Genomic DNA, 14672 nt, shown 5'->3' with positions numbered 1-14672 from the left:
GGGATCCCAGCTGCAGAAGCACATAGTGCAGGCTCCCCCTGTACTGGCAATAAGGCATGATAGGATCTAATTCATAATCCCATATCACATCTCCATCCATGCACTGAAAGCATTGCAGGAAGCACAATTGTGTGGATCGCACATTAGATCCCATTTTGCCTTTACCTGCATGTATAGAGGGCCCCTTAGTGTGGTAATACTCTCACACCAATGAGAGGCTGAATGTATTCATGCGCATGCAGTTTCACAGTAAAGTATCTATACTATTTCTGTTTTAGCATGAATGGAAGTAGTGTGAATAGAGTAAATGTTTTGTATCCTAGTATGATGCTTTCTTTTAGGGAAGTTTGAATGTTTGTGTTTGAATGTTTACCACAATTTAAGTTGGTCTAATAAAAGGTAACAGATTCACCCAAAGAACCTTGTCTGCCTGTGTAATACCACTGACTTCAGTAACTTGCTCTTAATTTATATTAGTGTTAAATAGAGTATTATCAAACCTAGAATGTCCACAGCATAACTTTGAGATTATTTTTCACAGCTTTTTTGGGGAGGGAGGCCTTCTTTTTCTGTTATCTTTTATTTTAAAATTCAGCTACTGTGCCAAATTCTAATAACACAAGAAGAAAAAGAAAGCACAAGGAAGTTTTGTTCTAATCTCTGGCCATACTAAAGGAAACTAACTTGAGACTTGACCCTTTCCTTTAAATCCACATTTGGTAAATAATCAGTGAGCTGCATCAGATTTTAACAGTACCTGTGAGTCATTTCTTTGCTTGCTTTTTGTTTCGGTTGTCAGCAAAATTGTCAATTCTATTCTACTTCAATTTTCTTTTCCCCCAATCTGTTTAACATCTGCTCTTCTAAAATGTTATTGAATACATTGTTTGCAATATTATTGTTCTCTTCTTTTTTTCTTCTATGCACCTACTTTAGTACACTGTATTTAATTTTCAGTAGTTGCTATTCTTCTTAATGACAGTGCTTACACTGATAGGCCCACGGTAGTCTATAACCTAGAATCACATATGGGAGAAGGAAAAGAAAGAGGATAGAGGCATTCCAAAAGAGGACACAATTTCCTGGGCGGAGAGGGCATTGCATTTTTGGCCAAGCAATAATGAAGCAGGGAGTAGGAGGCTCCTGATGGTCATGGTGATACCCTAGATTTGATAGCTTTGTCCAGTCAACTTAATTTGGACCTGAGTGTAACCCTTACACCCTCACTGCCTGTGTTGACTTACCTGTTACATTGAGCTAATGACACATGAAATGCTCTTTATGGTTAAGAGACATTTTGAGATCTTTAAATGAAATGCTGTATGTTAGACCCCAACTCCATGGGGTGCCCAACAACTAGGGAGATGACAATTTAATTGCCCATAGATACTGTTACTCATTAGCCAAAGCAAGCAGGGGGCAAACACCAGCACACATTGCTCACAAGAGCTTTATTCAGAATGGGGACAGCTTCAGGCGAGCTCCCTCACAGACACACAGTCCGTGAAACCAGGGGAGCAGCCCCAAACAATAGTTCTTTCCAACATTTATGCACCTTGGTTCATATTCATTTACATTTACCCCGCCTGTGTCCCTTCTTCAGTGCCACCCATTTCTCCTCCCATCTCAAGCTCCGCCTCTGTTTACTGTTTGCTTGCTTAGCATGGTATTGCCTATGCATTTAATTTATTTACATGCCTCTCTGCTAAGAGTGCATGTGTAAGACTTTGATGCCCGTCTTCTCCCGGTCAATTGTGGTTTCTTGCCAGTTCATTCTGGTTTTTTGCTGACTTCAGCACCATCTCCAAGGCTGTACTGCTGCTTTGTCCCCTAACGATAGCCATTGGTCTGTATCTTATTTTTACACAATACATCATGCACTTTGCACCCTATCATTTTGTTAGGAATTCGCTTACTGAAGCATTAGCAAGGTGAGTTACTTTTAATATATCATCCAGTCTTGTGACTAGTAGCTTTTCTAAGACACAGGAAAAAGCCTTTATTCAGCTGCACACCCAGCACTCCCCAAAATCCAAATATTGTTACCCTAAAACTATAAACATGGGAAGTGTGTGTAGTGTCATCAATTGCTTTATTGATTTTGAAAATGAATATAGTTGTATTTAAAGGTTTATGGCTTTTTAAAAATAATTGCTTTGATTTTTTTTCAACAAAGCTAAAATGCTTGCAATGCTTTCAGATTAGGCACACCAGAAGACTGGTGTTTATGTGGTGTGTTTGTAACTCTGGTAGTGGCTAGAGGTTCCACTCAGAATATAGGTCCCATCATACTAAATTCTACATTCACATAGCAAAAGACTAGTCTGTGCCCCAGGGAGCTTCTGCCACCAGCATAAGCCAGTAACAAATGGATGAGAGCAAAAGAAAACAGTGAGGCAATTACAGTTAGTATGTACAGCAGTGACCGCATGAGACCACCTGCCTAACCATCACTAAAATGTTAGTAGTTATCACTATATTAGGGAGGTTTCAGGAGAAATTTGAAGAAGGATAATGCTGTTTACCTGTGGATTTTTAGGAAGCAATAAGGTGTAGTATGTAAAGAGTTGAACAAAGAAGTTACAACAAAGAACAAAGAAGAAACAACAGGCCATGTTGCATTATTACACTTAGGACACGTTAACTGAACTTAAAACATGTATGTCCATGCCTTCAAGCAGTAAAATGCATGCTGTGACCATATCATAGCAAATTTGCAATTTTTTGTGAGAAGTGTTAGACCCCAACTTCATCTGGCACCCCACGACTAGGGAGATGATGATTCAGTTGCCCAGGATCCAGTTGCTCAGGGAGTAAACAGGGACTAGCACACATTGCTAGCCAACAGCTTTATTCAGAATGGAGACACTCCCAAAAAATGAAAAACCGGGGAACAGCAGTGAACATTAGTTCTTTTCACATTTATACACCTTGGTTCATGCTCATTAACATTTACTCCACCTTGGCCCCTCCTTTGTTCTACCCATATTCCCTCCTATCTCAAGCTTCACCTCTGTTTACTGTTTACTTCATTAGCGTGGAATTGCCTATGCATTTCATTCATTTATATGCCTTTTCACTATGAGCGCGTGCTCAAGACTTTGACCTCGGCTTCTTTCAGTCGCTTGCTGTTTCTTGCTGGCTCCTTCATCTCCAAGATCTTGCTTCTGCTTTACCTCTTGATGATAGCTAGTGGTCTGCATCTTGATCCTTTTTTTATACAAAAATCTTTACAACACTACTCCATTGTTAGGAAAATGCTTGCTTCAGCGTCTTGCAATGTTACTTTTAATATATCATTCTGCCTTGTGGTTAGCAGCTTTGCTGGTGACAGGCTATAGCCTTTATTTAGCTGCAAATCCAGTGTTCCCCAAGATCCAAATACAGTCACCCTAACAAGAAACATATCTCCAAATCACATTAAGTAACATCAGACTCTTCCATGGAGATAATGAGTTCAAAATTTTAGTGCAATCAGATGATTTTCTGTCCCAGCCCTAGCACTGCACCAGGGCTGGTTCAAGACTGCAGAGTGGCAGTGGCAGAGACCTGCCTTGCTCTGTAGATTTAGCTGCAGGAGCAATCCTCTTCCAGAATTGCCTCGGCTTTCTTCCTGCTGCCAGCAGCAGAGACTCAGCTTACCATGGCATGCCAGGGGGCAGGCAGTCTAGGCGCATGGTGGGAAGGGTGTGGGCTCTGGGCATGGGGGTTGCATGTCCTCATTGGCAGATGTGTGAGCTGTGGTGCCTCTGATTGGGGTCAGTGTCAGGTGATAAGGAAAAGCTAGCTGGCTCCAGCCCTGTCCAGGTTGGCTGAGATCATAGTGAGCATTACCATGTGACTGCTCAGAACATATTCTAACTGTTAATATGGCACAGTACTGCTTCACGATCTAAATAAAATATGCTAAGTGTCCCATGTGACAAAGCAGATGATATTTGCAGAGGAAAAGCTGGTGTCAAAGGTCATCATTTGGACAAAGCCATGGAGACCCTTAAAGTAGGGCTGACAAAATTTTCATTCAACTTTTTTTGACAGACAATGGAATTTTCAATACATTCAGAAAAGGTAATAGTGTTCACTTTCTTGAGGAGGATTTTTTTTTTAACTGACCTCCCTCGAAAAAAACCCCTCAAACTCCTCAAACAATTTTTTAGATATTTTTCAGTTTGGGGCAGTTGTCAGCTGACTTCTTTTGCTGCAGGATGCGAATGATTGGCCGAATGACATTTTACCCAATATGTAACTGCTATTTTTGGCACTTAGAATCCCAAAATGTGCTTGATCCCAGTTCAGTGTGTAATGGTGGAAATCAGGACTTGGCTCATTTACTTTACATTAAGTAGGTCAACAGATAACTTTTATCTGACCCACCCTCAAGAGACCCTGGAGTAGAGTGCTGTGCATACACCTGTGTGCTGTATGCAGAGCCCAGGCATGCTGGGTGCACTACCCCTCTAAAGGGCTCTTGATTGACAGAAACTGTGTGTGTCTGGGTGTACGTGGGACTGGGAGCATCTGAGCTTGGTTTGTAGGGTGTGTGTGTGTGCCTGAACTGAGGTGGGACTGCGAGAGGGAAAGAAGTAATGGTGCGTGTGGACAGAAAGGAAAGACGAGAGAGAGACAGAGAGACTGAGTGGCTGGTTAACCATGTGGACCATGGAGGATCTTGGTTTTGGGCCCAGTCACCATGAGAGATCTTCTGTCTTCCATTGGAGCAGGAAGAGGTTGGCTCCCCGGGTTTTTCTCTCCAGGTGTGCCTTTCACGGCCCTCTGTTTTGTTTGGTAAGCATTACCCCATTCCCTTCTGGGTATTAAGGTTCTTCTTCTTCTCGGTGGGTGTCTGAAGAAGATTAGAAGCCACTGTCTGAGGTGCAGTCATCTCCACCCCAACCACCAGAACCAAACTGAATAAAGTTCCCCTGTCCTTTATAATAAAGTGCAGTCCTCGTATTTTAGTTGTTATACTTAGAATTTGATAGCTAATTAGAATAAGTGTGTTCTTGTGTAATTGTATACTTACCTGTTCTTGTCAGTGTTATAATAAACCATTTCATTCATGTACCACAAGCCTTCCTCTTAGTGATTTTTAATTAAACCAATATGGACAGGGCCAAGATCCACCTTACCTTTCGGGGGGAAATCTGAGAAGAGGTTGTTTAGGCCAGCTTCAAGATTTGGTTTAAAAGGGCATCATTTTTCCCCAACAAGTGTAAAAATGTGTAAGCATCCACACGGCTACTGCACGTATTCCATAGGTTGTGCTGTGGCTAGCCAGATACACAGATGTGCACGCTCACTATGCCTACCTCTGGGCTATATTAGCCAGTCCCAAGCTCACACAGCAGAATGGGATTTCTATGAGGCTTGTGCTACAGAGATGCCCTCTCCATGTACACTTTCCACTTATGGGGGCCCCTTCAGTTATGGGACAACATTAGGGGTTCAGAACATTTTTAGGTTTTTACTAGTTGACACTGAAGACTTCATTTTTTGTGAAACTTCTCTTTTTTGTTATTCTACCATTTAAACCTTATCTTGTTCCATTTTGGCAAATTGTGAAGCCATTAATTTGAAGAGCTAAAAATTCCACTCCAGTAGTAGCAGGCTAACACATAAGTGCCATTAAGAATGCCATACGTTGTTTGTTCTTACCTACATGCTTCAGCTTGTTTGAAGTCTCCATTAACTTTGCTTTAATGCATAGAAGTTATTTTGTGTTGTTACTTTACAAATCTCCATCACAATTATTTGCATGTATAATTAGACTGATGTAAAAAAAGATCTGAACTATGATTGATTGATTGATGGCTGATCCATTTAGTTCTCTGGAGTTTTAGTATTTCTGGTTGTTACAAGCAACCTACCAAATCCTTACAATTTACGAAAGAGTAACATTTGGGCTTTTCATGAAATCGTGTGTGAGGTGTTCATCTCTAGTTATGTCTTTTGGAAAATTTACATACCTATGCTTCAGTTCTTGGTAATTCTGCCTCATCAGTGAGTTTTTACATTTTTCCTCAAGTTTGTCAGCTGCTGTTTTCTTATCCCCTTCTTTGAATCAGTGTCTTTTTGTTCATGAGTGTGTTTTTATTTTTTTCTTTCTATGAGGTCATCTGTAAGGCCTGTTTTCCCAAGCTGCTTTTTGGCACCTTAACTTTCTATAGCTTATCATAACTATGGCTTAGTATAACTGGAACTCCAACAATGTATGGATATATACTAACTAGAAGGGCGGGGGAATTTTAACATACTCTTTCCCATTTTTGCATCAAGTACAAATATGATATTATTACAACTCATGGGATTTGGGCAGTCTGGACAAATAAATTAATATCAGAATTAATTTGCAATGTGCTCATATGGTGGATCCAATAAATGTTGCTGTTCCAGCATGCAAGCAAGTTTGCTTTGTATACATATAATACCCTTGTCAAAAGATGTACTGAGTAAACTGTAGGGATTTATTTGGGACTGTGAACTATTTTGCACTTAATTTGTATAGCTTTTTTTAAAATTGTTTGAAATCACTTCTAGAGAGACATGCTGTGCTTTCTCACTGGCTAAGTGATTCCTGTTTCCTTATCAAACAATGTAATGACATTTACAGGCAAAAGCCTGAGCAAAGGGCCAGTGTTACTCTACTGCCTCCTGGACCATCACAAAGTGTTATTCATATCATGCTGGGTGGTGTTCATGTAACAGTTGAAGCTATTTAAATGGGTTTGAGTGTAAATGTACTCTGAGGGGGCTTCCTAACAAGAGTACAAGGAAAGAAGTAAAAAATGGTTTCAGCTGAAAGTCTGTGTACCATCATTAAGTTATACCAGCTGAGGATCTGGCTGATTGGCTGTTCTTCAAACTACCAAAAGCTTTTCAGAGTAAAATAGTTTTTCTGTGTCTTTGCCTAATATTCTCCCTTTATTTTTAAACTTTTTTTCTTACTGCCAAGATCTTATTTCAATAAATGCCTTTCTTCATAACAAGACCTAAATAAACCTTCTAGTGAAAGTCAGCAGTGTCTTGCCTGACCTGGCTGAATGACTCACTGCTGAGGGATTTAAGGTAAACTTCTCCCCTCCAAGGACTTAAGTTTTCTTTATGCAATTAAAATTCATATCTCTCTGGGAAATATGCATTCTTTTAAATGTCAGCTTCTTATATCTCTGGTTACAATTCCCAGACCATGGAGGCAGCCTATGACAGTGTTTTTCATACATTACATTTACAATGTGTCTCTTAATGCTTGTTGCTTGGCCATTAACCTTCTGGCCAAAGGGGATGAAATAGTAGGTGCAGACAAAAGTGTACCTCCCCATTGCAACTCATGGCGCTTCACAGAAAGTGCCATGAGTTGCAACAATCCCCAGGACTTGACAGAAATTTGCTATTGGGTCCCAGGGAATCCAGCTGCTGACTGCTATTGGGAAATCCAGCTGCTGACTGCAAGCCTGCAAACCTGCACCCAGTTTCCTTGAGCAACAACTCTCCTCCCTCCCAGCCTCAGCACTGTTTTCATAACGGGGGCAAGGAGAGGTAAGGGAGTAAAAAAAAGCTTATTTTAGGGGTTCCCCACCTGGGGGGGGATGCGGAGGGGGAAGAAAATGGCTCCAATACATCTGCCCCATGGTCTAGCACCAGTTGAAGAAAACCCAGACCAAATTCCCTCTGCTCCCTTTTCCCTCTCCCATTCTGAAAACAGCATTGGGGCTGAGAGATGGCACAGGCAGAAGTTACTGAAGCTGCTCTGTTTTGAAGTGTCTTCATCTGAACTCTCATGCAATGAGGGTTCAGAGTTTTGTGGGATCAAGCACTTTTAAAGCACTCTTCACCTGTGTGCTTCTGTTTGGTCATAGCTGCAGAGAGCTTTCAGGGGGCCAGACCAGGTGAAAACTGTCACCTCTGTCTGCTCCTAGTGTGCTGAGTAAGCCAGTACTTGTGCCTAACTGAATTAACACAGTACAAGAACTTTTTATAGGTTATTTTTTCCTTCTAGAGAGGGACTTGGATCCTCATATTCTTTTTCCCTCTCAGCCTTTACTAATTCAGGAGTAAATTAGGAAAGAAGTTGAACTTGGCTTCCACATTACAGTAAAATGCCAAGTGTCTCCAAGAAAAAGAAAAGAAATTTGTATTAAACTGTTCTTGCAAACAGTCCTTAGACCACTGGTTCTCTGTCATATAGCAGTGGGAGTGTGGTACAGAAAACTGAATAGGGAAGTCACTAAGTAAAACGTAGATGGTGTTTAGGGTCCTATGTTCAAGAACAAAATAATTACTGTTTAGCAGATTAAGAGCCTGAAGGCACCTAAGATTTGGCTAGCAACATTATTTTGTTGCCTAAAATTATGCCTCTGTGCATAAAAGGTCTTGTAAGAGCTGAGCATCTCTGCTTCTACCTTGGATGTAAAACTATTTGGGTTTCATACATTGGATGTCCCCTGAGACATTGAGTTCCCTGAGACATTGAGTCACAAAGATGTACAAAGGTGTACAGGGAGTCCTTGACTTACAATGTTTCATATTATGTTTTACACTTATGTTTATAAATTGACACCTCATTTCAGCTTTCTGACGTCAGTTTTGACTTTATAGCACTTGATCTGATGTCACACCATGTCAGCAAACAAGTTCACTGCATTGGCCATCTCCCTGGAGAACATCTGTCCAAACTTCCTTGGACACTTTCTTTAAGAAAGCTGACAAGACTCCAGAAAAACCTGCAGCCAAGACTCCTGAGAAGACTCCAGCTAAGAACGCTTCAAAAAGTCCAACCAAGAGCCCTTCAAAAAGTCCAGCAAAGTCACCTCAAAGAAGTCCTTCCAAATCAATATGATTGCTGTTTACAGTATAAATACATTAAGGTAGCTATATTAGTCATCTATAATTGATTGAGTATAAAATTCTGTGGTATTTTTGGTGAAAATAGGGTATTGGGCCTTGGTTCAGGAACGAATCCCCCATTTATAACATTGTTTCTTATGAGAAAATTGGTTTCAAGTTACATTGTTTCAACTTAAGACACTGTTTTCAAGAACCAATTGTGTCGTAAGTCCGAGGACTGTCTGTACTGTAAACATACCTAACACATAATGATAACGTTGGACATATCTACATAAGATGTTTACTGTGGAGCTGACTAATTAGCTCTATAGTAAAATGTCAAATGAAGCCTTATTAGGTCATAGTAGAATAATAAATGCCGGTAAACCAGCTAAACACAAGTACTAACCTGTGGCAGTATTTCGTGTGCATGCTGCAGTGCATGTGTAGACTGTGGTGGGGCTGGCTGGGGCAAGGGTACTTCAGTTCAGGGCTATCCAGGAGGCAGCCCCCATGCTGAAGCACCTTTGTGCCCTCTCCGCCTCCAACCCCGCCGCACACCACATGGAACCCCATCCAAGCAGCCAGTCCAGGGCTGCTCCAATGGAGCTCCATGTACATTTGGGGGGGACAGGGTTGGCTGAGTCAAAAGGGTGCCCTAGCCAGCCCTTCCACAGCACATGGAGCCCTGGCAGAGCATCCATAGACTGGCAGGCTGATCCTCTGGGTCCCCTGCCTTCTTGGGCTGCTTCCATTAGGCTCCACATGCTGTGCACAAATAAACTTTGGAGCAATATGCTCCCTAGTTTCTCCGTGCAAATGAATTGCATGTGTAGATGCACCCATCACATTCAACACAGCAGTCACGGACACTTTCACTCATAAGCCAAGGAAAAGGAAGTGGTAAGGAACCAAGAACTTAGCAAGGAAGCAGGTGACCCAGATTTGAACATGCATCTCACCTCTGATTCCTCCTCCATATCTGGTGGCTGAGAAGAAACTAGCAATTCAGATGTCCCAAAAGGATGTTTTAGTTGCCTAAATGAAAGAGGTTTGGGTCTTGAATTTCAGTTTCACTTTGGTACCTAAGTCAGTGATTGCATAAGTCCAAGAAAGAAGCAGGATTTCAGATGTTCCTTTCTCCAGCGTTCGTATTGGTGAATTTAGGCATCCCACTACTTAGCTTACTGACCATTTACCCCAGTTTTAGGCACTTAATTTTCCCCAATCTCTGCATGGGGATCTTGAACACCTAGTTCAGATTTGTGAAGTCCACTTTAGGATTCAGGCATTATGGGATGGGATCCCAATGATCAATATTTTAAAAGAAATAATTGGTCTAGATATCAGGAAAGAAGAATGAACAACAGCTCAATGTATTACAAAATGGATGTGTCTACATGGGCATTAATGCACTTTTCCTAATGTGCATTAAATTTAGTACCTCCAATATGAGGTACTAAGTTAATGTGCATTAGGTTGCCATAATGTGTATTAATGCAAGTACATGCTTTTAGGTGATGCTTAATGCACAGTAGCCTATTCTACTGTGTGTTAGCATATTAGCAGTCTTTTATGCACCACTTTAATATGCAGTAGAACAGGCTCCTGCGCATTAAAGTGCACATGTAGACATGGCCAATGGCAATGTCAAGCAAAAATGCCTTGACTCTTACATAATATACTTGTATCTCTTAGACATAGATTTTGATAAGGGCCTAATAGACTTGTGAATCTAAGTTTCATTTTCAAAAATTACTTGGACACTTAAGAACTTCAATCTCATTTAAAATCAGTATGATTTAAGAGCATAAGAGTACACCTACATTGCAAATGAAGCACTCTTCAGGAATATTGCTAGTTCTGAATGAGCTAGTTAGGTACTGAAAGTGGTATTAACAGCTCAGTTCAGTAGTTTTTGTCATTTAACATAACTTGTTTTGTCAGAGCTAGCACACCTATAATACTTATTCTTTCCAAGCTACTGATTTGCTAAGAGCTAATTGGGGTCTCTCCCTATAGTTATTGTGTGCCTGCTACTGAATGGTAGTGAATGGGCTAAGCTGCCACTCATCAGGGCAGCAGGTGAGAGTTACCATGGTAACAGGGTGGGTCAGCTGACCACCAGGGGGCAGGGCCTGGCCTTTATAAACAGAGAAGGCCAAGGCCAGAGCCAGTTCCCCCCTGGCAGCCACAGGAGCAGGAGCTCGGTGGGAGAGCTGATCAGACAGAGTCCAGGGTTACAACCTGGCTGCCCTGACTGGCCACATGATGAGATGGGGTATGGTGAAGAGCTGAGTGAGTGCGGACTTTGGGTTACAAGCCAGGAGGCTTCTTGTGTTTGTGTTATAGCCATTTGGCTCAGGGTTTAGTTATGGTTATACTGGAGGACCAGGTGAGGCTGTAGGCATGTGCGGAGGCCTCACAGGAGCTCCCCAATAATCCGGGGGTTCCTGGTACCCATTCGGGGTACAGCGAGTGGTGTCAGGGTGGCACGGCATTTTGTGCCACAGTGGGCACAGCGAGAGAGCGCCAGAGAAGCGCTCGGTGTGTGGGGTTGGGACCCCAGCCCACAAGGGCGGTTGCCCAGTAGGGCGCACAACCCGGAGGAAGGGTCAGAGGGCCAGGCATGACTACGGGCCACCTGAGACCTGAACGCGAGAGGTGCGGCATAGCGCGGGAAGCGCAGCATAGGTCCTGAGAGGGCGAGGGAGCATGAGAGGCGTGGTATAGGCCTGAGAGGGCGAGAAGCGTGGCATAGGCCCCGAGAGGGTGAGGGAACGCAGGAAGCATGGCACAAACGCGAAAAGCACGACACAGGCCTCAGAGGGGGCGAGAAGTGCAGGAAGCGCAGTACAGGCCCAGAGAGGGCGGGAAGCCCAGAGGGGGTGAGAGGCCCCAGAGAGGACAAAGAGCCCCGGAGCCAGGGGGGCAGTGAGGAGCCCCAGAGCCAGGGGGGCAGTGAGGAGCTCAGGGTGAGGAGGGGCGATGAGGAGCCCTGAGAGGGAGAAGAGGTGGCAAGGGGCCTTGAAGGCAGACAACGGGCCGTGGCATAATAACATGGCCCAGGGCAGATTACACCAGCACCATCGGCGAGGCTTGGGCTGCGGTGCAGGGGAGGAAAAGGAGCTGCAGACAGTGCCCCCCGTCATCGGGGCGCACACGAATGGGCAGCCTCCCGCTAATTCCAATTATCCATTGTTTCTAAATAAGATCAAGGCATGGCAGGCGAGAGTAGGCGGGCGGGCTGCCCATTACAGGGGGGCTGAGCCACATGTCTGGAGAGGCTCCGAAAGTGGCACCCCTGTCACAAGCCCCTTAGTGACAAAATTCATTTCTGAGATTGGTTCCTAAATTTTACTCACATGCTCTTGGAAATGTTACCCATAAGCTAAAGATCATACAGGTAATTTAAAAACATTTTGAACTGTAGTCTTAGGTGTGGATTCCAGCAATATCAAAGCCAGCGTGCCAAAAATACCTCTTATGTTGGATGTATTTCTATAATATAGAGTTGGTTGTTCCCCTCCCTGACCTGCCCACACCAAGGTAAAGAAGTGCAACCATCCCCATTTTACAGAAGAGGAAGGTGTCACAGATGGTAAATCTTTTGTTGCACAGCAGGGGCATAGCCTAGACACAGGACTAAGGCTTTCAAAAGGGACTAGTGATTTTTTTTTTCTTTAGATGATTTAATTTTTGGAAGTCCATCCTGAAATGCCATAAAAAATGTCTGATTTTCAGAGTTAAGAAGATGAAGTATTACATGTGTGTGTGCTGCTAAGAGAATTTGCAGACAGCCCCTTTCATCCAAGATCCTGTTAATATACCTTTGTAATGGGATTGGATCCTGCGTACATTTTGAATAAGTCATTGGCAGAGTATAGATCTGAGAGTTCTCACTTCAGCTGTTAAAATCCACAACTTCCAGCTTCAAAGGGCTGTCAGTTGTGCAGCTGACAATCCTTTCACCGGTACTTAGGCAACATTAACTATAAAGAATGTGTAATATTCATTTAGAATGACAGAAGTATATCCTAATACTATTATCACTAAAGAATCTGGTAAAATGTTTAATGCTTGGTTGCTTCTGAAAGAATAGGGAAACATAGCCTATTCAAGAGATAGATAATGTGGGGAGGAGGGTTCTCTTTATTTTGCTAAAGAGTAAAACAATGTTTATTGATCAGTATTTTCCTCATTCAGTAGCCTGTATGCAGCTGTCATACATGTCCACAGGCTAAATAATGACTTGTTAACTCCCAGATTTTCTTGGATTCCTGAGTAGTTTAGATATTTTTGCCACCAACATGGGCATTAGCCTCTATCTGGTGATTTGCTTTCAATTTACCATAGAATAATATTAACCTGTCACAGTTCGTAGATTTTTATATCCATTTTTGGAAAGCATAAACTAACTAGACAGAGATACATTTTCTTATATAGGGAATCTCCCAGCTGTATCAATATCTTCACAACTGTTTACAGAAAGCAAGAATATGTTTAACAGCCTTCTTTTTCACACTGCTACACTAACAGGAAGAAAACCACCACAGCAGCATTTCTCCACTCAATATTCATTGATTTTGCGCATTGACAATATTATTATTCTGAGCAAGGCACAGTAGAGTGGCAGAATCCATTCTCCAATTTACAAACCTGAGTTGTAATTCATTCCAAACCTGTAATGACTTCTCACATCCATGGTCCCTCTTAACTGCTATACCTGGTGATTTACTCATGAAAGTTTAATCATATGTAGTTGTGTCCTGTTGCAGAATATGTAGAGGCTGAAATTTTATAGAAGCTGAAAAAATACCAGCTTGATTTCTTGCTGGGAGAATATTGTGTTGTTAAAAAAAAAAAAATCTCAGAAACTAACATTGTGCAATAACAGCCATAGGTTTTAGGGATCGTAAGGGAAAGAAATGCTCACAAATTGTTTTATTGGCCAGGAGTTAAAACATATATGAATTAATTAAGCAGGAATTTACAAATACACATCCAATGAAAAATATGAAGAATAAATTGTAAAAATACATGAGCATATGAAAATTTTAATGTTTTGTGGTTTTAGTACTGGGGGGCAGTGTTTTGGTCCATGTAAGTGGAAACTGTGCCATCTTCTGTGCTAAGCTACTACTCTGAACATTTAATTGCATAAAATATAGCTTAAGGCTCAGTCCATTTACTACTTACGTAAGATCTTCTTGTAATAAAACAATTTTTCCCCTCCGGAATAAAAAATAGGATGGCATTTAGTTTTATTTTATCTGTTCACTGTTTCGTAATAGCTTTCTTTATAGTATATGAGTACTTTTTTCCTAATAGAAGACAGATTTTAGAAGGCAGATTCAGCTATTCTGCTGCTGCTGCAAAAAAAATGATAGTACTCAATTCAAGCCTCATCCCAGTGCTAAGGAGCTTTGAAATGATTATTGTCGTTGGCTTTTAACTTGTCCTCATTAGGCTTCAGAGTCTACCTCATTTATATGCATGTATAAACATATTTGTGGTAATTGTGTGCCCAGGCTGAGCATTCATTTTTGCCTACAACCTAAACTTTAAAGTCAGACTACTGCATTAGGTACTTGTGCATTATCTTTATTTGGCCAAAGGAATCCTAGACATTAAAATGTACAAGTGAATCTAAGTACACTTGAACCTCTTCCTTTTCCATCTGCCTATGGAAACACAGTCACTAACCAATGTGGGACAACATCCTCATTCTGCTGAAGTTAATGAAAGTTTTTATTATGACCCATGACGCAGTGAGGGCAGCAATTTTGGGACTTGGCATACTAGAACTTTTCAGCTTGGGTTCCTCCAGTACTTTCAGATGAGGGTAG

The sequence above is a fragment of the Crocodylus siamensis genome, chromosome 5 (assembly GCF_052110815.1).
Source record: "Crocodylus siamensis isolate JL-2025a chromosome 5, ASM5211081v1, whole genome shotgun sequence".
In the NCBI taxonomy this organism is placed as follows: Eukaryota; Metazoa; Chordata; order Crocodylia; family Crocodylidae; genus Crocodylus; species Crocodylus siamensis.
Note: the sequence above shows the minus strand (reverse complement) of the source record.